The 25,877-nt window shown below is 46.5% G+C and overlaps 1 protein-coding gene across 1 annotated transcript in view; it reads left to right on the top strand.

The window, feature by feature from the left end:
• Positions 1 to 25,877, top strand: part of LOC124606883 (mannose-binding protein C) — an 806,223-nt gene that overhangs the window by 593,280 nt on the left and 187,066 nt on the right. The gene's annotated exons all lie outside the window — the stretch shown is intronic.

Genomic DNA, 25,877 nt, shown 5'->3' with positions numbered 1-25,877 from the left:
CAAGACAACAACCATCTGCACGAACAGCGACGACGTTTTCAGCAGCATGGACTATCAGCTCGGAGACCATGGCTGCGGTTACCCTTGATGCTGCATCACAGACAGGAGCGCCTGCGATGCTGTGCTCAACGACGAACCTGGGTGCACGAATGGCAAAACGTCGTTTTTTCGGATGAATCCAGTTTTTGTTTACAGCATCACGATGCTCACATCCGTTTGGCGACATCGCGGTCAACGCACATGGGAAGCGCGTATCACCCGGCGTGACGGTATGGGGTGCCATTGGTTATACGTCTCGGTCACCTCTTGTTCGCACAAACGGCACTTTGAACAGTGGACGTTACGTTTCAGATGGGTTACGACCCGTGGCTCTATCCTTCATTCGATCCCTGCGAAACCCTACAATTCAGCAGGATAATGCAGACCGCATGTTGCAGGTCCTGTACGGGCCTTTCTGGATACAGAAAGTGTTCGACTGCTGCGCTGGCCAGCGTATTCTCCAGATTTCTCACCAATTGAAAACGTCTGGTCAATGGTGGCCGAGCAACTGGCTCGTCACAATACGCCAGTCACTACTCTTGATGAACTATGGTATCGTGTCGAAGATGCATGGACAGCTGTACCTGTACACGCCATCCAAGCTGTGTTTGACTCAATGCCCAGGCGTATCAAGGCCGTTATTACGGCCAGAGGTGGTTGTTCTGGGTATTGATTTCTCAGGATCTATGCACCTAAATTGCGTGAAAGTGTAATCACATGTCAGTTGTAGTATAATATATTTTTCCAATGAATACCCATTTATCATCTGCATTTCTTCTTGGTGTAGCAATTTTAATGGCCAGTAGTGTATTCTAAGAAAATCCGAAGTTGATCGAGCCTGCTAACAGATTAATAAACACAGTAATGCCACTAAAGCAACGCGACGCGTTATTATACGTATCAGAACGTAATGAATAATAAAGAATAACGCGTGTTTGTGTACTTACATTTTTTTTTAAACTTTCGTAGCCACTAGTATAAAATTTTCGTACTGACTAGTACCATTACCGAACCTTCCAACTCTTCCATCAGTTACCTTTTGCGTGACGACGGATTTCCCATAACAGGCTCATCACGACTTGAGGATGCTCTGTTACAACACACGTGTAATGTTTTATCACCAGCACCTTCACGAACAGGACACTTCCTTGAGATATCCTTTTTCTGACAATACGTTGGAAACAAAGGTAGTACAGAGGAAATAGCTCCTTCTCCAAGTGTCCTCGTCTGCCCATTTAAATCTGCGTCCTCTTTACGAAAGTGCTAAATCATGTTTCACGACAGTGTTCTTAATAAATGGCATCACGACTAAATTGTCAGTACACCGTCGCAACCCCTAGTCGCTTCCACTCAACAGCCTCACAGCCTATGTTGCTGCTAATGCCACATTCCTGCGCATTATGTATATGAAACGAATTAATTCGGTTCAAATATGCCACTTTAGTAGGATAAGCAACGATTAGCTTAAAGTATCATAAATTATTTACTAGAGATTTTATGGCAATATTCTTAGTTTAGTGCCGAATGAAGTAAAAACCACCTTGCGTTAATACCATCGATAGCAAAACGCGTTGCTGTAGTTAATTAATTCTGCATACATACCGTAATTTGTAGGTTGTTCTCAGCACACTGACCGCTGAAAACATGATTTCTATTTGTCTGTTATTAATGAAGAGTAGTTACTCTTTATTGTCTTCAAATGGACTTTCATCAAATAACTACAAGTACGGCCTCGTCAAAGAGAGTGGAGAAGCGGACAGAGGTTCAGGGCACTCTCTTGTCCTAGGTGTGGGAAACTGCCCCTAAAGGCGGAAGAACCAGCAATGATCAACGGCATGAGGACGCATAAGGCAATAAAACCACTGCATTTAAGACACTCAACGTGTCTCAGATGGTTCAAATGGCTCTGGCCACTATGGGACTTAACATCTGAGGCCATCAGTCCTCTAGAACTTAGAACTACTTAAACCTAACCAACCTAAGAACATCACACACATCCATGACCGAGGCAGGATTCGAACCTGCGACCGTAGCAGCCGCGTGGTTCCGGACTGAAGCGGCTACAACCGCTCGGCCACCGCGGCCGGCTTCGTAACGTGTCTCCGCAGGACATGTGGCCTGTAATTGAAAAAGTGTCATGATCATCTCTCCACTGGCAAAAGATTCCGGAATACTCTCCCATGCGGATCTCCGGGAGGGGACTGCCAAGGGGGAGGTGACCATGAGAAAAAGATTGAACAATCAACGAAAAGATAACGTTCTACGAGTCGGGGCGTGGAATGTCAGAAGCTTGAACGTGGTAAGGAAGCTAGAAAATCTGAAAATACAGATGCAGAGGCTCAATCTAGATAAAGTAGGGGGTCAGTAAACTCAAATGGCAAGAAGACAAGGATTTCTGGTCAGATGAGTGTAGTGTAATATCAACAGCAGCAGAAAATGGGATAACGGGAGTAGGATTCGTCATGAATAGGAAGACAGGGCAGAGAGTGTGTTACTGTGAACAGCTCAGTGATGGGGTGGTTCTTACCAGAATCGACAGCAAACCAACACCGACAACGGTAGCTCAGGTATACATGACGACGTCGGAAGACGAAAATGAACAGACAAACAGCATAGTGAACGCATTATTGTGGCCAAGATAGACACAAAGCCCATGCCTACTACAGTAGTACAAGTTTATATGCCAACTAGCTCTGCAGATGATGACGAAATTGATGAAATGTATGACGAGATAAAAGAAGTTATTCAGGTAGTGAAGGGAGACGAAAATTTAATAGTCATGGGTGACTGGAATTCGTCAGTAGGAAAAGGGAGAGAAGGAAACATAGTAGGTGAATATGGATTGGGGGGAAGAAATGAAAGAGGAAGCCGCCTTGTAGAATTTTGCACAGAGCATAACTTAATCATAGCTAACACTTGGTTCAAGAATCATAAAAGAATGTTGTATACCTGGAAGAATCCTGGAGATACTAAAAGGTATCAGATAGATTACATAATGGTAAGACAGAGATTTAGGAACCAGGTTTTAAATTGTAAGACATTTCCCGGGGCAGATGTGGATTCTGACCACAATGTATTGGTTATGAACTGCAGATTGAAACTGAAGAAACTGCAAAAAGGTGGGAATTTAAGGAGATGGGACCTGGATAAACTAAAAGAACCAGAGGTTGTAGAGAGTTTGAGGGAGAGCATAAGGGAACAATTGCCAGGAATGGGGGAAAGAAATACAGTAGAAGAAGAATGGGTAGCTCTGAGGGATGAAGTAGTGAAGGCAGCAGACGATCAAGTAGGTAAAAAGACGAGGGCTAATAGAAATCCTTGGGTAACAGAAGAAATATTGAATTTAATTGATGAAAGGAGAAAATATAAAAATGCAGTAAATGAAGCAGGCAAAAAGGGCGATGTACTTGAGGACAATATTATGGAAATGGAAGAGGATGTAGATGAAGATGAAATGGGAGATAAGATACTGCGTGAAGAGTTTGACAGAGCACTGAAAGACCTGAGTCGAAAAAAGGCCCCGGGAGTAGACAACATTCCATTAGAACTACTGATGGCCTTGGGAGAGCCAGTCATGACAAAACTCTACCATCTGGTGAGCAAGATGTATGAGACAGGCTAAATACCCACAGACTTCAAGAAGAATATAATAATTCCAATCCCAAAGAAAGCAGGTGTTGACAGAATGTGAAAATTACCGAACTATCAGTTTAATAAGTCACAGCTTGCAATATACTAACGCGAATTCTTTACAGACGAATGGAAAAACTGGTAGAAGCGGAACTCGGGGAAGATCAGTTTGGATTCCGTAGAAATGTTGGAACACGTGAGGCAATACTAACCTTACGGCTTATCTTAGAAGAAAGATTAAGAAAAGGCAAACCTACGTTTCTAGCATTTGTAGACTTAGAGAAAGCTTTTGACAACGTTAACTGGAATACTCTCTTTCAAATTCTGAAGGTGGCAGGGGTAAAATACAGGGAGCGAAAGGCTATTTACAATTTGTACAGAAACCAGATGGCAGTTATAAGAGTCGAGGGGCATGAAAGGGAAGCAGTGGTTGGGAAAGGAGTGAGACAGGGTTGTAGCCTATCCCCGATGTTATTCAATCTCTATATTGAGCAAGCAGTGAAGGAAACAAAAGAAAAATTCGGAGTAGGTATTAAAATCCATGGAGAAGAAATAAAAACTTTGAGGTTCGCCGATGACATTGTAATTCTGTCAGAGACAGCAAAGGACTTGGAAGAGCAGTTGAACAGAATGGACGGTGTCTTGAAAGGAGGATATAAGATGAACATCAACAAAAGCAAAACGAGGATAATGGAACGTAGTCAAATTAAATCGGGAGATGCTGAGGGGATTAGATTAGGAAATGAGACACTTAAAGTAGTAAGGGAGTTTTGCTATTTGGGGAGCAAAATAACTGATGATGGTCGAAGTAGAGAGGATATAAAATGTAGACTGGCAATGGCAAGGAAAGCGTTTCTGAAGAAGAGAAATTTGTTAGCATCGAGTATAGATTTAAGTGTCAGGAAGTCGTTTCTGAAAGTATTTGTATGGAGTGTAGCCATGTATGGAAGTGAAACATGGACGATAACCAGTTTGGACAAGAAGAGAATAGAAGCTGTCGAAATGTGGTGCTACAGAAGAATGCTGAAGATTAGATGGGTAGATCACGTAACTAATGAGGAGGTATTGAATAGGATTGGGGAGAAGAGAAGTTTGTGGCACAACTTGACTAGAAGAAGGGATCGGTTGGTAGGACATGTTTTGAGGCATCAAGGGATCACAAATTTAGCATTGGAGGGCAGCGTGGAGGGTAAAAATCGTAGAGGGAGACCAAGAGATCAATACACTAAGCAGATTCAGAAGGATGTAGGTTGCGGTAGGTACTGGGAGATGAAGAAGCTTGCACAGGATAGAGTAGCATGGAGAGCTGCATCAAACCAGTCTCTGGACTGAAGACCACAACAACAACAACATAGCGTTACGGAGATGTTTAGCAAACTCAAGTGGCAGACTCTGCAAGAGAGGCGCTCTGCATCGCGGTGTAGCTTGCTCGCCAGGTTTCGAGAGGGAGCGTTCCTGGATGAGGTATCGAATATATTGCTTCCTCCAACTTATACCTCTCGCGGAGATCACGAATGTAAAATTAGAGGGATTCGAGCGTGCACTGAGGCTTTCCGGCAGTCGTTCTTCCCGCGAACCATATGCGACTGGAACGGAAAAGGGAGGTAATGACAGTGACACGTAAAGTGCCCTCCGTCACACACTGTTGGGTGGCTTGCGGAGTAGAAATGTAGAATGTAGATGTAGATGGCCAGATAGAGATTCCGAAATCAGTTACTGCAAATGTAAGGAATACCTCCCCCCCCCCCCCCCCCCCCCCCCCGAAGAAAAGGACCAACTGTGATATTGCGATCTGTCTCTAATGACCTGGATATGGACGAGACAAAGTCTGCTTCCTTCCTTACATCAATCCTTTTGCCATTTGCGCTCATATGTCCTGGAAGGGGAAAGGACAGAGAAAATGGTTCAAATGGTTCTGAGCACTATGGGACTTAACATCTGAGGTCATCAGTCCCCTAGAACTACTTAAACCTAACTAACGTAAGGACATCACACACACCCATTCCCGAGGCAGGATTCGAACCTGTGACCTTATACTGAAGCGCCTAGAACCGCTCGGCCACTGCGGCCGGCCCTTAACTCATTGCAGCCTTTCACAGCGTACACGCCACAGCACTAATGTCACGCGAGTTATATAGCAGTGCGGCCCAGGCTGTGGTCCGTGTGTTACCAAAGGCTAAGGCCCCTACACCGCGAATGTCCGCGTAAAGACGATAAATAATGGCGGGTGGAGCAGCCGCCTCCGCACGGGACCTCCGCCACTCCGCGACCTTTTCTTGCGACAGCCGGATTACCGCCGTTCGTTGTTCCCTGACACGGAGCCACAGCGATAGCCATGAAACGTGTTCCCATCCCACAGCGCGCTCGAGTATCAAGGGCGCATCGCGACGGGAACCCAGTCAGGAAGATCCCCTCCTAGTGAGACGTTGTTGAAAACCGTTGGAGACTTGTTAGCACACGCATTGAAAAGGCGAACGCTAGTTTGAAACAAGGCAGCTCAGCAGAACGACGCTAGCGGAGCAATTCTTTTCTCCATTCTCTACTGCAGTGGACATAGCAGACTGTGTGAGATACGGCTCATTACCGAGTCGGCCCTTTTCAGCCAGTTTACAGACGAGTCTCTTGTGGGGCAAAGGGGTGGTCCAAATTGGGAATATTTGGAACGCGGGGGGGGGGGGGGGGGGATTACCTGTTCTGGAATTTTCCTTACACCCACAGGAAACCTCCACAACATCTGGGTCAAAACTGGGAATTGGAACTTCCTTTTGCTTTTTACTTATTTCATCCGGTGAAAGCGAGGTAGGGCGTCGTAGAACTTCGTTCTTTTCATTGGGATTAAATCAGGTGATCGTGGGCCGGCCGGGGTGGCCGAGCGGTTCTAGGCGCTACAGTCTGGAACCGCGCGACCGCTACGGTCGCAGGTTCTAATCCTGCCTCGGGCATGGGTGTGTGCGATGTCTGTAGGTTAGTTAGGTTTAAGTAGTTCTACGTCTAGGGGACTGATGATCTCAGATGTTAAGTCCCATAATGGTCAGAGCCATTTTAACCATTTGAAGGTGATCGTCGTGGTCAGGATTTTGTTCCACCACGTCAAATCAAAGTCGGCACATTCCTACGGAGATACGTGACAATTTCACAGTGATGATGTGGTCGCTCGCCATATTGCTGGAAAATAAATTCTGTAGCATCTCTCGTTGATGTATCCGGACTACAAATGTAAGATTGGCGAACTTGTTCAACTGCTCGCCGACACTGACCCAGCGTCCGATGTCATAGACACGGCCAGTTTCGGTGAAACGATTGTACCAGCTAATAACAGTTTGTCTTTGGGGTGGTGACTTGTGATATTTAGTCCGGAATTCTTTCTGAACTGTAGTAGCGGATACGACACTGTAGCCGGCCGAAGTGGCCCTGCGGTTAAAGGCGCTGCAGTCTGGAACCGCACGACCACTACAGTCGCAGGTTCGAATCCTGCCTCGGGCATGGATGTGTGTGATGTCCTTAGGTTAGTTAGGTTTAAGTAGTTCTAAGTTCTAGGGGACTAATGACCTCAGCAGTTGAGTCCCATAGTGCTCAGAGCCATTTGAACCATTTTGAACGACACTGCGCACAGTCTTCACCGTCATAGGATTCCATGACGACTGTTGGAATAGCTAACTCGCGCGCGCCACCTAGTAGGAATGTCAGAAACTCACAGATTAGACGGAAACAAAGCTTTGAAGATACCATGCATTCAGTGCTGTATCAAAATTTCTGTAAGTTATTTACCCTTTTCACAATTATAGGTTACTTTCGTGTAACTAATTTCTAAACGCCCTTTAGAATTATTGATGGTCACCTAAATGGTGGCGACCGCTAGTGACTTCTTTGGTTTGAAGGACGCCAAGAGCGTAGGGACGCATTCCTGCAAGGTATTTTCCTATCGGGACAGCCAGGTAATGACAACCTATCACACCTGAAGTACTTGAATAATCTGGAGTACTTGGATAATCTGGGGCAACGGCCTTGCCGCAGAGGATACACCGGTTCCCGTGAGATCACCGAAGTTAAGCGCTGCCGGGCGTGGCCGGCACTTGCATGGGTGACCATCCAGCCGCCATGCGCTGTTGTCATTTTTCGGGGTGCACTCAGCCTGGTGATACCAACTGAGGAGCTACTCGACCGAATAGCAGCGGCTCCGCTCAAAGAAAACCATCATAACGACCGGGAGAGCGGTGTGCTGACCACACGCCCCTCCTATCTGCATCCTGAGCTGAGGACGACACGGCGGTCGGATGGTCCCGATGGGCCGCTTGTGGCCTGAAGACGGAGTGCTTTACTTGAATGATCTGGAGAGTTCACTGAGGACTCGCTGGTGAGCCACTTTGCTTTCCGTAAGAATGGGCGTTTAGGGTGGCAGCAGAAACCAGTGACTACTCTGACCGTCTGCTGTGTTCTTGCTGCGACCGAGTTCTTAAATGGGAACGAGCTGGGTCACTCAGACTCACTTTTGTCTGTGTCCTGCAGCAGTAACGTGTAGCACACTGTGTCTCTTCCGACAGAGCGAACGTCGGCGATAACACGGCGAGGTGCTGCGGACTACAGGCCTAGGTAACGCGAAATCGCGCCCCACTGTTGCTCCCCATTGCTGGCATTTCTCTCTCCCGATCGTCTCGACCTTATAGGGGCTTCATTGAGTACAATTCTGTAACTTCCGTTTCAACTGATGCTTGATAACATGTGAACTTTGTACTGAACAGCGGCACAAACTTTCCCCCGGGCCGGCCGTGGTGGCCGAGTGGTTCTACGCGCTTCAGTCCGGGACCGCGCGACTGCTACGGTCGCAGGTTCGAATCCTGCCTCGGGCATGTAGTGATGTCCTTAAGTTAGTTAGGTTTAAATAGTTCTAAGTTCTAGGGGACTGATGACCTCAGATGTTAAGTCCCATAGTGCTCAGAGCCATTTGAACCATTTTTCCTCCGGAATTCAGTGCTTAAATATTTTTTGCTGTTACCTTATACATCTTGAATGTATGCATTGATGAGGGGTTGAACTGGAAAAAACGCACTGAGGATCTGCTGAAACGTTTGAGTTCAGCTACTTATGCGATTAGGATCATTGGAAATTTTGGCGATATACAGCTCAGTAAATTAGCTTACCACGCCTATTTTCATTCTCTGCTTTCGTATGGCATCATATTCTGGGGTAACTCATCATTGAGTAAAAGAGTGTTCAGTGCACAAAAGCGTGTAGTCAGTATAATTGCTGGAGCTCATCCAAGATCATCCTGCAGACACTTATTTAAAGAGCTAGAGATCTTCACTGTAGCCTCACAATATACATAGTCACTTATGAAATTTGTTATTAACAATCCGAACGAATTCAAAAGTAATAGCAGTGTACATGGCTACAACACTAGGAGAAAGGATGATCTTCACTACTCAAGGTTAAATCTAACTTTGGCTCAGAAGGGGGTAAATTATGCTGCCTAATAGCATCAAAAGTCTGACAGACAGCTATATAGCATTTAAAAGGAAATTAAAAGAATTTCTTAATGGCAACTCCTTCTACTCATTACATGAATTTTTGGATATAGTAAGTGGGTAATTTCCCCAACCCCAACAAAAAATATTAAGTATCATGTAATATTTTGTGTAAAGTAATATCTTGCATAGACACCTTTTATTAGCCTGACACGTTCCACGTCATTACGAAGTGTCGTATTCATGATCTATGGAACAAGTACTAATCTAATCTAATCTAATCTCTCTAATCAAAGAGTCGAATTTCTGTTCTCTCTATTGTTACACTTGTGGTGCTGCCCTTTCTGTTCATCTAATGTTCAGCCGCGAAATGGGTCATCACTTTGTTTCTGAATAAACACTTCACTGTCAAGACAAATTCAAAGGACCATGGAAAACGCTCAGTGAAAGCTTCTCCCAACTAGGCACACGCTCAGGACGTCTGCCATTTTGATTCCTAACTGTCTCCACAAGAACACTGACGTTAGCGGTAACCCTATGGCACACGTCTTCCGTCCATGATTTCACGGCAGACTTGAAAAATAAGGCGTCTTAGTTCCATTAATTCATCTGAAAGTTTCGGAAGAATTGTTTCCTTTAGCTACTTCGAAAGAAGGAAGTCACATGGGGTTGAGATGTGGACTATTCGTGGTCCCAAATTGTCTGTCACTGAAACGACATGGAAGTAGTAGCAAGAAGCTGTGAAATGAAGTTGTTGCGGAGTATGCTCAAATAAAGCGCACAGTTCAGTTTCTGCAAAGGAAAAGGGTCCAACAGACCCGTGACTGAAAATTGCGACCTTTACTGTAATCCTCGGAGCATGATGTCGTTCATGAAGCACTTGAGGATTTTCAAAGGCACAAAAGGGTAAAATTTGTTAGTTAACCGCATCGTCCAAATGAAAATGCGCCTCATCTAAAAACGTTATGAGACTTTGTTCCCTTTTCTCCACCAATCAGGAAAACGGTAGTCTCTGTCGCTTGTGTTCTGCAGTGAGCGTCTGAGCAGAGGTTATCTTGTATGGGAACACCCGGAGGTCACGTTTAAGAATGCATTGAACGGACCGTCTGGATACGCGCAGTTGCTCTGCTGCCTTTCTGCACGATTTGCCGGGGATTCTCCATAGAGCGGTTCGAAATTAAGAGATGGATCCTAGGTTTAGTATAGATTTTTCGTATGTAGAACGATGGAAAGATAGGTATTTCCGGGTTGTTCCAGGATTCACCGTTATGGGCCACGAACACTGTAATAAAAAAATGACTGTTTATTAAATATTTTACCGCCCTCTTGTGTACCACATAAACAGTTACTTCTACGTAGTGGAATATTTTGACACGTTGTACAGATATCTCATCATGACCTTCATATTCGCCAGCGTACGTACACGACGAGTATGATTGTGAAGATGACAACAACGATGACTGAGACGAAGACAGAGAGAATTACGAGCACGATGAAAGCGATGAAGACACAGAAGCAGCAAGTGAAACAGACATGGGGAAATATGAAGAATACACGGAAATTAAAGAGCAAATGTACCAAGGCAAACTTGCCAGTTTAGGGAAACAGCTCCAGCACTTGAAGGATGGTACACACCCAGAACATAACAGAAAACTGAAGAACTTAGAACAAGGTTATAGAGAGGGGTTGCGTTTAACCGTCATTTCAAGGGATTATTTAAATGTGTCTAGAAAGAGATTACACTATTGAAAAAAGGGCAGTAGCAAAATAATTTGAAGAAGGCAGAACTTTGTGAAACGCTGATAAGCGATTTGGAGGAAAAGAGGAAACTCACAGAATCTGAACGTCACATTATGGAGTTGACAGGCGATTCTATGAAGGTCAGACCGGCCATGACGAGGAAACTACCTCATCGGCCTAATGATCCCGTACCGCTGCAATATAGGCTACGACCGTGGTCGCTTCGCTTCCAGTGTTGATCCTTCCCGTACAATTTCATCATACAGTCTGTGAATAGTTCTCCTGCAAGCGGCGCACTGTGTTTTAAACTGTAGCCGAAAGCGCCTCTGAATCGCAACAGGCCTTTGCGTTTCGTGTAAAGCTAACAAAACTGCCATCGCTACTGCGCTGTCAGTCGTCCAAACGTCGGCCATGTTGTAAACACTGGTCTCCTTGCGGCGGTATCCTGAACTAAGCGTCCTTTCGTAGCTCAGTTGTTTCTACAAGCTCTACTGCTACTGCTGTTGAGATGCTCATGAGCATATCCAGTACGACTCATAAATTATGTACGAAACAAATGGTGACAAATTTCGTGCACCACCCTACACAGGGTGGTCCATTGATCGTTACCAGGCCAAATATCTAACGAAACAAGCGTCAAACGAAAAAACCACAAAGTACGAAACTTGTCTAGCTTGAAGGGGGAAACCAGATGGCGCTATGGTTGGCCCGCTAGATGGCGCTGTCATAGGTCAAACGGATATCAACTGCGTTTTTTAAAAATAGGAACCCCCATTTTTTATTACATATTCGTGTAGTACGTAAAGAAAAATGAATGTTTTAGTTGGACCAATTTTTTCCCTTTGTGATAGATGGCGCTGCAATAGTCACAAACATATGGCTCACAATTTTAGACCAACAATTGGTAACAGGTAGGTTTTTTAAATTAAAATACAGAACTTAGGTACGTTTGAACATTTTATTTCGGTTGTTCCAATGTCATGCATGTACCATTGTGAACGTATCATTTCTGAGAACGCATGCTGTTACAGCGTGATTAGCTGTAGATACCCCATTAATGTAATAAATGCTCAAAATGATGTCCGTGAACTTCAGTCCATTTGGCAATTCGTGTAACGACATTCTCCTCAACAACGAGTAGTTCGCCTTCCATAATGTTCGCACATGCATTGACAATGCGCTGACGCATGTTGTCAAGCGTTGTCGGTGGATCACGATAGCAAATATCTTACAACTTTCCCCACAGAAAGAAATCCTGGGACGTCAGATCCGGTGAACGTGCGGGCCATGGTATGGTGCTTCGACGACCAATCCAACTGTCATGAAATATGCTATTCAATATCGCTTCAACCGCACGCGAGCTATGTGCCGGACATCCGTCATGCTCGAAGTAGATCGCCATTCTGTCATGCAGTGAAACATCTTGTAGTAACATCGGTAGAACATTACGTAGGAAATCAGCATACATTGCACCATTTAGATTGCCATCGATAAAATGGGGCCCAGTTATCCTTCCTCCCATAATGCCGCACCATACATTAACCCGCCAAGGTCGCTAATGTTCCACTTGTCGCAGCCATCGTGGATTTTCCGTTGCCCAGTAGTACATATTATGCCGATTTCCGTTACCGCTTCGTCGCTAAATAGAACGCGTGCAAAAACTCTGTGAGCGTCACGTAATTTGTCTCTTGCCCAGTGGCAGGACTGTACACGACGTTCAAAGTCGTCGCCATGGAATTCCTGGTGCATAGAAATATAGAACGGGTGCAATCGATGTTGATGTAGCATTCTCAACACCGACGTTTTTGAGATTCCCAATTCTCGCGCAATTTGTCTGCTACTGATGTGCGGATTAGCCGCGACTGCAGCTAAAACACCTACTTGGGCGTTATCATTTGTTGCAGGTGGTGGCTGACGTTTCACATGTGGATGAACACTTGCTGTTTCCTTAAATAACGTAACTATCCGGCGAGCGGTCCGGACACTTGGATGATGTAGTCCAGGATACCGAGCAGCATACATAGCACACGCCCGTTGGGCATTTTGATCACAATAGCCATAGATCAACACGATACCGACCTTTTCCGCAATTGGTAAACGGCCCATTTTAACACGGGTAATGTATCACTAAGCAAATACCGTCCGCACTGGCGGACTGTTACGTGATACCACATATTTATACGTTTGTGACTATTACAGCGCCATCTATCACAAAGCGAAAAAACGTGTTCCAACTATAACATTCATATTTCTTTACGTACTACACGAATATGTAATAAAAAGTGGGGATTCCTATTTAAAAAAAAACGTAGTTGATATCCGTTTGACCTATGGTTACGCCATCTAGCGGGCCAACCATAGCGCCATCTGGTTTCCCCCTTCAAGCTAGACGAGTTTCGTTCTATGTAGTTTTTTCGTTTGATGCTTATTTCGTGAGATATTTGGCCCGGTCACTATCAATGGACCACCCTGTATATCCCGATGATTATCTTCGATTAATCATTCTGTACTTTTACTTTCGAAGTGACTGCTTGATTGACACCTGCAAGCAGGAGTGAGTCAGATGGTTCCACGTCCACGCGGTATGGCGTCGCCATCATTGGGTGCCATCTGTTAGCGGAAGTGTTGAGCACAGGCAAGGTGTGACAGCACGGGCCGATTTCGCTCCCTCGTGGCTGCAGAACTTCCCTCAGATCGCTGCACACGTGATGTGCGTACAGTGTTAACTGCTCCTGCTCTACAAAGACCCAGATGCCGGCCAGCAAGGAACGCCCGAACGTCGCGACGATGTCCGGGAGAAACGCCTCTAAATAGGACGACGGCGGGCTAGCTACACGGCGGCGCCTAGGTAAGCGATAGCGGCCGTACGTCAGCGGCGATGACGGATGGCGGTTGACAGCAAGCAGAACATGTGGCGCACACTCGCACAGCATCTGCTCTCTATGCGGTGACACCAACACGCGATACGATCGCCTCTTTCTGCACCTTGGAAAGCGGCTCTTGTCCCTCCTCTCTTCTGAATTCGAGGAACGAGAGTGGCTGGACAACAGCATGCGTGACGATAGGCCACAAGGAAAGTGAGCTCCTTTGGCGAAACCTGTCGACAATGAGGTGTGGCTGATATTTTGCACATGTTCAGTGCAAAGTTTATAGTTTCAGTGAGAAATTAAATGCCTGAAAGAGTGAAACTGTGTTCCCCGTCAGGTTTCAATCTCAGTACGATGCTCTTACCGAAAGAGCTACCACATGTATATCGATATCTACGTGACGGAAGCCATCTTACGGTTTGTAGCAGAGGTTGTTTCTGGTGCCACTAAATTTATCGTCTTTGCCTATCCCACGCGCGAACACTGCGTATGAGCTCTCATTTCTCCGATTTGTTGGTTCAAATGGCTCTGAGCACTATGGGACTTAATATCTGAGGTCACTAGTCCCCTAGAACTTAGAACTACTTAAACCTAACTAACCTAAGGACAGCACAAACATCCATGCCCACGGCAGGATTCGAACCTGCGACCGTAGCGGTCGCGCGGTTCCAGACTGAAGCGCCTAGAACCACACGGCCACACCGGCTGGCCTCGATTTGTTGTTACGGTCATTTCGCGAGACGTGTGTGGGATGACGTAAAAGTAAAGCAAAGCAAAGTCGTACGCCACTGTTGGCTGGGAGAGCCCAACGGGTGCAGATTATGTTCAGCCACCTAGTCGCCCACGGTGGACACTTTCCTTTCGAAGCGGTGGGAGCTGTGTCTTATGCATATTTTTGTCGTGGCACAGTCTTTACCTCTGCGCAATCTGATGCACGTTTAGTTGAAGTGTGATAGGTGGTGGACATATGTTGTAGTGATGCGTTACCTTGCGATGGTATCTGTTAGATAAAGAAAGATTTATTGTAAAGGACAGGAAGGATTAAGAAAGGCGAAAATTCAACAATGTTATTATTTTTGAAGAGAAGTAGTCTGGGGTAAGACTGCAACCCTGCGCAGCTAGGAATGATTCTTGTCAGTTTGTTAACTTGCTAAGAGCTGAGAGAAACACCACCCCACTTCCCTGAGTCATGTATTACCGTATTAACTGATTAAGCTGCTTGCTTTTCTATAGAAATTCTCTGTTAACATTGTACCCCCATTAAATCATTGTACACGTTATTAAGCATATTATCGTTCAGGCCAGTGTTATGTATGAAGATCAGTCGAAGCTTTACTCTTTTTTTTTGAATACATACTTCATTCTAAAATCGTTGTCTTGGTATATCATTTCATAGGAATAGTTATTCTCCCAACCCCACTGTTTATCGTTGTGCATTACCACATGCAACAGTATGAATACATATTTAGAGACAAAAATTTAGCTTAGCCGCTGTCTGCTTGCTGTTTGCTTTTGTGATTTGATAAATCTGCAACAATGTTGTCAAGACGTGATGTAAGTGGAAATTTTGATTAGCGCCACGTAATTGTTTCACTTCAGTTGCGCATTTTAATATAAAGACAGGTTGCATTCTGATCAGTTACAGGTCAAATCAAATTAGGTTCTGTTTAATCAAGGTTATCGCACGAGTTTAAGTTGGAATAACAGTTTGTGGGGACATATTTTTGGTAATACGTACGTTTTTGTAGAGTGGGAGGTAAAGTTGGGCTAAATTCCACAAAGAAACAAATAAAGTGGGAAGTTACATATTTAGGCAACAAAAGAATTTTTCTACAGGTTTTTACCGTATTTTAAGTTCTTTTTTCTTTGACACACGGAAGTTCGACAGTTGTTTTATCTTTGACAAGGATTATCTCTGCCGATCAAGTGTAAACTTCCGCCATGGCCATCTTCCTCAATATTTACATCACTCTCCAACGTCCGGCTGTCAGCGGGCAAGATTCTGGAGAACCAGGGGCTCCTCTCAGGATGTCTAACGCAGCTCTGGACGAAAGTTCAGGAACAAAAATGTCTGACGGATCTCGATAGTACAAACCGGAATATTCACCAGAAACAAAGCCAACTTGTAGTGAAAGCCACCATTGTATCACCGTAACTGGCGTGTGGCAACCACCTAACAAGCGCGGGTCGCTGTTTCTGCCCCCACGTGTTGCGCCCAGCACTTAAGATGATGAGACGGCGAGGGGCGGCACTTCGCATGTTATTCAACTGTCACGACGACTTGCGACACAGCTTCAGTAACATTCATAGTGATCCAGGATTTTTTAAAATAATTATTTCAGTAACGGAACAATATTTTATTTTACTCATGTACTTATCGGCTGTCGCCGGCCCAGTAAACCATACTTTGTGTCAACAATGAGTCTGCACTGTTTTATCTCATTTGCCGTTCCCTCCCAGTGGATTAAGTTCAGAGCATCCGCATCTTTCTCTGTGCCGGCCGCTGTGGCCGAGCGGTTCTAAGCGCTTCAGTCCGTAACCACGCGGCTGCTACGGTCGCAGGTTCGAATCCTGCCTCGGGCATGGACGCGTCCGATGTCCTTAGGTTAGTTAGGTTTAAGTAGTTCAAAGTGAACTTCAGATGTTAAGTCCCATAGTGCTTAGACCCATTTGAACCATCTTTCTCTGAGCCGTCTTCCCACCTGTTTCTTGGCCTACCCAGGGTCCTTTTGTTGTAAGCGAGAAATGAAAGGAGACTCTGCTCTTCTGATATTGCAAAACGTTAGGCTGGTTCATTACCTCATATATTTCATTATTCTTTCTTGTTCTCTCCGGGTTACCTCCGTCTCTCCTTGGGCCTCAGATTCTTCATGTCGCCTTTCTTTCAAGTGTTAGAAGTCTTTGCATCTACGCGTCAGTTAGTGCCCAGCTTTCTCAACCATAGAGGACAGTCGAGTGTACTATGGTATTGTAGATGATCATTTTCGCAGAATGCGATATCGCTTTAGACTTGAACGTATCTCTGAGGGCGCATAGGCATCTGGAGCCAGGAGAAATTTTTTCATTTACAACTACGTATATTCTAGGCAACGGCCTTGCCGCAGTGGATACACCGGTTCCCGTGAGATCACCGAAGTTAAGCGCAGTCGGGCGTGGTCGGCACTTGGATGGGTGACCATCCAGGCTGTCATGCGCTGATGACATTTTTCGCGGTTCACTTAGCCTCGTGCTGCCAATTGAGGAGCTACTCGACCAAATAGTAGCGGCTTCAGTGAAGAAGACCATCATAACGACCGGGAGAGTGGTGTGCTGACCCCACGCCCCTCCTATCCACATCCTCCACTGAGGATGACACGGCGGTCGGATGATCTCGGTGGGCCACTCGTGGCCTGATGACAGAGTGCTATCTACGGATATTTTAAAATAACACTCGTACGAACTTTCCAGTTATTTGAATTGTCCAATAGACTTGTCTTGGGCAACTTTGAACAATATTTTACACCAAGTAGTTAGTTTTCATCCTTATGGGAGTCTTCAAGACCTCAGTGCAAACAATACTCCAGTCACATCGAGCCACGACTTTCCTTTACAGGTGAAATAAAGTCTAGCACAAAAACAGCACACAAAGAAGGAATTGTCCGAATGGGTCGGAAATCGGTAGATGTGATGTCCGTGTATAGGCAAACAAATGATTAAAATTTCATAGAAATTGGATGACTTGTTCAAGAGAAAGAGCTTGATAAACTGAGCAAGTCAGTAACGCGCTGATCCACCTCTGGCCCCTTAGGTAAACAGATATTAGGTTCAAAATGGTTCAAATGGCTCTGAGCACTAAGGGACTTAACATCTGAGGTCATCAGTCCCCTAGAACTTAGAACTAGTTAAACCTAACTAACCTAAGGACATCACACACATCCATGCCCGAGGCAGGATTCGAACCGGCGACCGCAGCGGTCGCGCGGTTCCAGACTGTAGCGCATAGAACTGCTCGGTCACCTCGGCCGGCTTACGTGCGAGGAACACTGTCCACAGCGACGCAGACGTTATCTTGTATGGAAACACCCGGAGGGCACTTTTAAGAATCCATTGAACGGAGCGCCTGGTTCAAATGGTTCTAAGCACTGTGGGACCTAACATCTAAGGTCATGAGTCCCCTAGACTTAGAACTACTTAAACCTAAGTAAACCTTCCAGACTGAAGTGCCTAGAACCACTCGGCCACAACGGCTGGCACAGATATTCGGCTTGACGTTGACTGATAGAGCTGTTGCGTGTCCTCTGGAGGAATATCGTGCCAAATTCTGTCCAACTGGCGCGTTAGATCGTCAAAATCTCGATCTGATTGGAGGGCCTTGCTGATAATGCACTAAGTGTTCTGAATTGAAAAGAGACCCTAGTGGACAAGGGAGGGTTTGGCAAGCACGAAGAGAAGTAGTGGAAACTCTCGCCATGTATGGGCGGCCATTATCTTTCTGAAATGTAAGCCCAGGATGGCTTGCCGTGAAGGGGCAAGAAAACGGTGAGTTGAATGTCGTCAGCGTACCGCTGCGCTGTAGGGGTGCGACATGTGACAACCAAAGCGATCCTGCTGTGAAAAGAAATGTCGCACACTCGTGGTTGTCGTGCCGTAGGGTGGGCGACAGTCGGGATGGTAGCCCAGCGCTGTCCGGGGCGCCTTCATACACGTGTTCGCCGGTCGTTGGGGCTCAGTTCGAAGCGGTGTTCATCACTGGAGACAGTTATACTCCAGTCAGTTAGATTCCTGGCCGAAGACATGCCTCGAGACACCGAGGACAGCGGTGGTGCAACCGAACGCCTCCGTTCGTCGTCCCTGTTGGGAAGGGTACCGTACGAAACGCGTGGGCGGTGGGGGTGGGCGGCGGCTAGTGATGAGCAGGCGGTCGCATTACAGGCGTGGCGGGGTGGGGCGGCTCTGCGAGTCGCGTGGGCGGCGCGCGAGGCCGGCGTGCGACACTGGCAGTGAGTCAGGCGCGGCCCGGCTCTCCTCCTCCGGTGGTGGGCGGCGCCGGCCACTGTGCGTGGGCGGCCGGCGGAGCATCCAGGTCCCACGAGGCTCTCTCCCCTCCTGCCCTGGGTGTGGCCGGGCCGCGTTATACTTAACTGTAACTGCCAGTGCCAGCCGTCAGAGCCTTATCAGGTGCAGCAGTAACTTGAGGCTCTCAGGCTCTGAGCACTATGGGACTTAACATCTATGGTCATCAGTCCCCTAGAACTTAGAACTACTTAAACCTAACTAACCTAAGGACAGCACACAACACCCAGCCATCACGAGGCAGAGAAAATCTCAGACCCCGCCGGGAATCGAACCCGGGAACCCGGGCGTGGGAAGCGAGAACGCTACCGCACGACCACGAGATGTGGGCCAGCAATAACTTGAACCGCGGGCAGTGCTGTAATGTTACTCTTACGCCTTGTTACCGTCCTCCCGCTGATAAGTTTTCACGTCGACACCAAGTTCACAACATACAAATAAAAATTCGCCCAGATACACAACACTCACACATGAAAATTTTACGTAATGTGGACATAGTTTCTGCTAGTAAAGTTCTAATGCTACTCGTCATTAGTGAGTTTGTAAGCAGGCTGTTTAGGTTTTTATATTGGTAACGCCACGTAGCGCTCTGTATGAAAATCACTGGCTGTGCTGTGTGCAGTCCGTGGCTGGTTTGCATTGTTGGAAATTTTGCTATTGTAGTGTTGGGCAGTTGGATGTTAACAGCGCGTAGCGTTGCGCAGTTGGAGGTGAGCCGCCAGCAGTGGTGGATGTGGGGAGAGAGATGGCGGAGTTTTGAGAGCGGACGATCTGGACGTGTGTCCATCAGAAAGAGTAAATTTGTAATATTGGATAACATGGACTGATATATATATATATATATTATGACTTTTGAACACTATTAAGGTAAATACATTGCTTGTACTGTATCAAAATCTTTAATTTGCTAACTATGCCTGTCAGTAGTTAGCGCCTTCAGTAGTTTGAATCTTTTATTTAGCTGGCAGTAGTGGCGCTCGCTGTATTGCAGTAGTTCGGGTAATGAAGATTTTTGTGAGGTAAGTGATTAATGAAAGGTATAGGTTATTGTTAGTCAGGGACATTCTCTTGTAGGGATTATTGAAAGTCAGATTGTGTTGCGCTAAAAATATTCGCTGTCAGTTTAGTGTTGTCCCGAATAGGTAAAGAGCGAAATGTCTGAGTACGTTCAGTTCTGCTCAGCTGTTTGAAAATTAAATAATGTAAGAGGTTTATCAGCACAGTAATTCATTAATTTTTCTAACGCGACATATACATAGACAAATGTAATGTATTGCGAATACATAGAAAGAAGGATCCTTTATTGTATGATTATATGATAGCGGAACAAACACTGGTAGCAGTTACTTCTGTAAAATATCTGGGAGTATGCGTGCGGAACGATTTGAAGTGGAATGATCATATAAAAATTAATTGTTGGTAAGGCGGGTACCAGGTTGAGATTCATTGGGAGAGTCCTTAGAAAATGTAGTCCATCAACAAAGGAGTTGGCTTACAAAACACTCGTTCGACCTATACTTGAGTATTGCTCATCAGTGTGGGATCCGTACCAGATCGGGTTGACGTAGGAGATAGAGAAGATCCAAAGAAGAGCGGCGCGTTTCGTCACAGGGTTATTTGGTAACCGTGATAGCGTTACGGAGATGTTTAATAAACTCAAGTGGCAGACTCTGCAAGAGAGGCGCTCTGCATCGCGGTGTAGCTTGCTGTGCAGGTTTCGAGAGGGTGCGTTTCTGGATGAGGTATCGAATATATTGCTTCCCCCTACTTATACCTCCCGAGGAGATCACGAATGTAAAATTAGAGAGATTAGAGCGCGCACGGAGGCTTTCAGACAGTCGTTCTTCCCGCGAACCATACGCGATTGGAACAGGAAAGGGAGGTAATGACAGTGGCACGTAAAGTGCCCTCCGCCACACCGTTAGGTGGCTTGCGGAGTATAAATGTAGATGTAGATGTAGACGTTTCAAGTTTACTGCTAGCTACTAACAGCTGAAAAATGGCAAGTCAGTGCTAAGCAAAGAAAGTAAAAGAGAAGGCGGAAAGAATATATAGAGTTTATATGTAAGGGAAACGAGCCTGAGTGTGCTGGCGTAAGCTGGAGCCGGCACGCCGGTCGGCAAAGATGAAGCGCGAAGATCGATTAGCAGGAGCTGGATCAAGCGCGTGCCTCAAGAGAGAGGCCGCAGAGACACCCGCAGGCTACAATACACCGACACCCTGATGACCGCACGTATCGTGCAATGCCTGTGTAATAATGGGAAACGTCTACCAGCACTTTCCCGGCTTCGACACTATCAGGATCGCGCACTGTCGTGTCGTGTCGCGGTACTCCTGCTCTCTTTGTCATGGTTGTGAGACTGTCTTACCTGTGGTGTCACCGCCAGACACCACACTTGATAGATGGTAGCTTTAAATCGGCCGCGGTCCATTAGTACATGTCGGAGCCGCGTGTCGCCACTGTCAGTGATCGCAGACCGAGCGCCACCACACAGCAGGTCTCGAGAGACTTACTAGCACTCGCCCCAGTTGTACGGACGACTTAGCTAGCGATGCAACACTGACGAAGCCTCGTTTATTTGCAGAGAAGATAGTTAGAATAGCCTTCAGCTAAGTCAATGGCTACGACCTAGCAAGGCGCCATAGCAATTGATAGTTATCGTATGAAGCATGTCTCATCCAGAACGATGTATACAAATGATGGATTAAAGTTAAGTATTCCAGCAGCTACGTACTTTTCTTTATAGCATTCATTACGTATCCTGTTTCAGACCTCACGCCATCCTGCGTGGGCTTATAGCGTGCATTTCGGCCTTCTCAAGCTATACAACACTACCAATATGGAATCGCTGCACCATGCTTGACGTCATGATCTCAGAGGCCCTACTCAACTAGCGCCAGATAACAGGTATATTATTCACTCGGTCGTGCAGGATAATGCACGCACGTCACGTACCTTGCGCCAAGAAACGCTCTTATTTGCAACAAGACAAGTACGAGGTGCGTTCAAATTCTAAGGCCTACGATTTTTTTTTCACCGGACTGGAAAGAAATAGAAACATGCGCATTGTTTTAAAATGAGGCCGCATTCATTGTCAATACGTCCCAGAGATGGCAGCACCGTACGGCAGATGGAATTTTACTGCCAGCGGCGAGAATGAGAACTGTTTTAAATACTTAAAATGGCGACGTTTTCCTTACTTGAACAGCGTGCAATCATTCGTTTTCTGAATTTGCGGGGTGTGAAACCAATTGAAATTCATCGACAGTTGAAGGAGACATGTGCTGATGGAGTTATGGATGTGTCGAAAGTGCGTTCGTGGGTGCGACAGTTTAATGAAGGCAGAACATCGTGTGACAACAAACCGAAACAACCTCGGGCTCGCACAAGCCGGTCTGACGACACGATCGAGAAAGTGGAGAGAATTGTTTTGGGGGATCGCCGAATGACTGTTGAACAGATCGCCTCCAGAGTTGGCATTTCTGTTGGTTCTGTGCACACAATCCTGTATGACGACCTGAAAATGCGAAAAGTGTCATCCAGGTGGGTGCCACGAATGCTGACGGACGACCACACGGCTGCCCGTGTGGCATGTTGCCGAGCAATGTTGACGCGCAACGACAGCATGAATGGGACTTTCTTTTCGTCGATTCTGACAATGGTTGAGACGTGGATGCCATTTTTCAATCCAGAAGCAAAGCGCGAGTCAGCTCAATGGAAGCACACAGATTCACCGCCACCAAAAAAATTTCGGGTAACCGCCAGTGCTGAAAAAATGATGGTGTCCGTGTTGTGGGACGGCGAGGGCGTAATCCTTACCCATTGCGTTCCAAAGGGGACTACGGTAACAGGTGCATCCTACGAAAATGTTTTGAAGAACAAATTCCTTCCTGCACTGCAACAAAAACGTCCGGGAAGAGCTGCGCGTGTGCTGTTTCACCGAGACAACGCACCTGCACATCGAGCTAACGTTACGCAACAGTTTCTTCGTGATAACAACTTTGAAGTGATTCCTCATGCTCCCTACTCACCTGATCTGGCTCCTAGTGACTTTTGGCTTTTTCCAACAATGAAAGACACTCTCCGTGGCCGCACATTCACCGGCCGTGCTGCTATTGCCTCAGCGATTTTCCAGTGGTCAAAACAGACTCCTAAAGAAGCCTTCGCCGCTGCCATGGAATCATGGCGTCAGCGCTGTGAAAAATGTGTACGTCTGCAGGACGATTACGTCGAGAAGTAACGCCAGTTTCATCGATTTCGGGCGAGTAGTTAATAAGAAAAAAAATCGGAGGCCTTAGAACTTGAATGCACCTCGTATATTCGCTGACAGTGAGACAAGGTCTGTAGCACCAAGTACTATCAGTACGGAAACTAATGTCGCAGTTCTCCTTGACGCGACAACATAGCCAGGAGACGCGCCCAAAGACGATACTGTAAAAAACGATATTATTAACCACCGAGTAGTAGTTTAATAAATGACTTGGATTGACCGCGTCCTAAGCATGAGGGGCTGTTCGGTAATACTGCTGTGAGCAATGTTTCGTATTAGCGTTTCGGTTGCTGAATAATGAACTAACACAATCAGTAAGTATATATATATGAAGACAGTAACTTATTCTCGAAAGAACAGTTACTGTTGATGACCGTGCAGCTTTTTCCTGGGATAAATGATGACTAACTAACAACCTCAGCTGCCGACAGGTGTTGTTGATATACCTCGATGTGGACAGCTGAAAATGTGTGCCGCGACCGGGACTCGAACCCGGCATGGATAGAGCGTCTGCCATGTAAGCAGGAGATCCCGAGTTCCAGTCCCGGTCGGGGCACACATTTTCAGCTGTCCACATCGAGGTATATCAACAACACCTGTCGGCAGCTGAGGTTGTTAGTTAGTCATCATTTACAATCAGTAAGGTTCTGCTGTAATAATAATCGCTTCCGTGTTCCGCTCCAACTGAGAGTTACATTCTTGGTTTTGCGGAAGTGTGAGGCAGTTACTGCTTTCGTCTTACAATTTAAAGACGGCTATACGCATCACAGGTCGCTCTTTGATAATCTCACACGCTGTTGTATTGGGTTGGTCGGGTTGATTTGGGGGGAGGAGACGAAACTGCGAGGTCATCGGTCTCATAAGATAAGGGAGGATGGGTAAGGAAGTCGGCTGTGCCCTTTCAAAGGAACCATCCCGCCATTTGCCTGAGGCGATTTAGGGAAATCGCGTAGAACCTAAATCAGGACGACCGGACGCGGGATTGAACCGTCGCCCAGCCGAATGCGAGTCCAGTGTGCTAGCCACTGCGCCACCTCGCTCCGTTGCTGTTGTATTAATTAGTAGAACCGCAATAGAGTCCTCACTGCATTACAGTTGTAGGTGGCCGTCGCGATTGACGCGAAACGCGTAATCACGACACGACACTTCGAAATAAACCCTCTTGTCACGACTGGTAAACTGCTCAGGGTCAACCAGCGGCATCGGGGACACGCCCAGTCGACAGTGCGGACCTCCGCCATTACACCCCGTGCTGCTCGCCCTGTATGCTGCCTGCACTCCACTTACTAACAACTGCTGGCTCTCCGGCGCTCGTGATGCCCGACTATCGATGTATAGCCCACCTCGACCTGTGTGAGGTAAAACCGTTTATCTTTACGTAAGGGGCTGTGGACCTCTTACAACTGGGATACTACGCCTTCTATTCAGACAAGTTGCTGTTCTACTAAATGTTCAAAAGTGTGTGAATTCCTAATGGACCGAACTACTGAGTTCATCGGTCCCTTGACTATGCCGCGCGGGATTAGCCGAGCGGTCTTAGGCGCTGCAGCCATGGACTGTGCGGCTGGTCCTGGCGGAGGTTCGAGTCCTCCCTCGGGCAAGGGTGTGTGTGTTTGTCCTTAGGATAATTTAGGTTAAGTAGTGTGTAAGCTTAGGGACTGATGACCTTAGCAGTTAAGTCCCATAAGATTTCACACACACACACACTTCCACACACATACATGCGCGGGAGAGGCCGCGAAATGGGTGAATGTTGCCTCTAACCGCTCGGCAACTGTTCTACCTACAGCCCACATGTGGGGATCGAAAATGAATGAACCTTGCCAGATTTCACTTCATCTTCATGGGCCCGGTACCTGACTTTATGGCGGTACATTAGATACTTTTAACCCAACCGTCGCATTTACAGTGTGTTAAGGTCGCTGCAAGAACGCTGTCTTCAAGGTCTCGCTGACGTCGTCTCTCAACAAAATAAGGCACGAACGTATGTTGCGCATTCTGTCGTGAGGTAGTTCGATAGAGATAATGTTCGAGTGTTGCCCAGGACAACACGTTCTCCAGATCATATCATGGGTTGCCGAGAAACTGGTGAGCTAGCAGCCACTACGATTGTTGACCTCAGGCATGGAAGTGAAGCTGCGTCGGGGACCACGAAAAACACGGACCCCCCAACGAACTTGCGACGTCACACTAGTAGCTTGGCTCGCCAAAATTCGCGAACGCCCGGCTCCATTCAAACTCTTAACTATGTCGGTGCCATCGAGAGTTTTCATCCATTTAAACGCAGAGTTACGAATTATAAAACTCGTCTGAAATAGTTACTCGCTCCCGCAGTAGACGGCTGCTGGCACTCGTGAGTCCTGCAGTCACGTGTTGCGACGCAAGCGCCACAGCCTGTGTCTCGTGGGCCTCGAGCTGCATACACTACTGGCCATTAAAACTGCTACACCAAGAAGAAATGCAGATGATAAACGGGTATTCATTGGACAAAGATATTATACTAGAAATGACATGTGATTGCATTTTCACGCAATTTGGGTCCATAGATCCTGAGAAATCAGTGCTGTGAACAACCACCTCTGGCCGTAATAACGGCCTAGAAACGCCTGGGCATTGAGTCGAACAGAGCTTGGATGGCGTGTACAGGTACAGCTGCCCATGCAGCTTCAACACGATACCACAGTTCGTCAAGAGTAGTGACTGGCGTATTGTGACGAGCCAGTTGCTCGGCCACCATGGACCAGACGTTTTCAACTGGTGAGAGATCTGGAGAATGTGCTGGCCAGGTAAGCAGTCGAACATTTTCTATATCCAGA

Source organism: Schistocerca americana, chromosome 3 (genome assembly GCF_021461395.2).
Source record: "Schistocerca americana isolate TAMUIC-IGC-003095 chromosome 3, iqSchAmer2.1, whole genome shotgun sequence".
NCBI classification, from domain to species: domain Eukaryota; kingdom Metazoa; phylum Arthropoda; class Insecta; order Orthoptera; family Acrididae; genus Schistocerca; species Schistocerca americana.
Note: the sequence above shows the minus strand (reverse complement) of the source record. Positions and strands in the feature narration are given on the sequence as shown.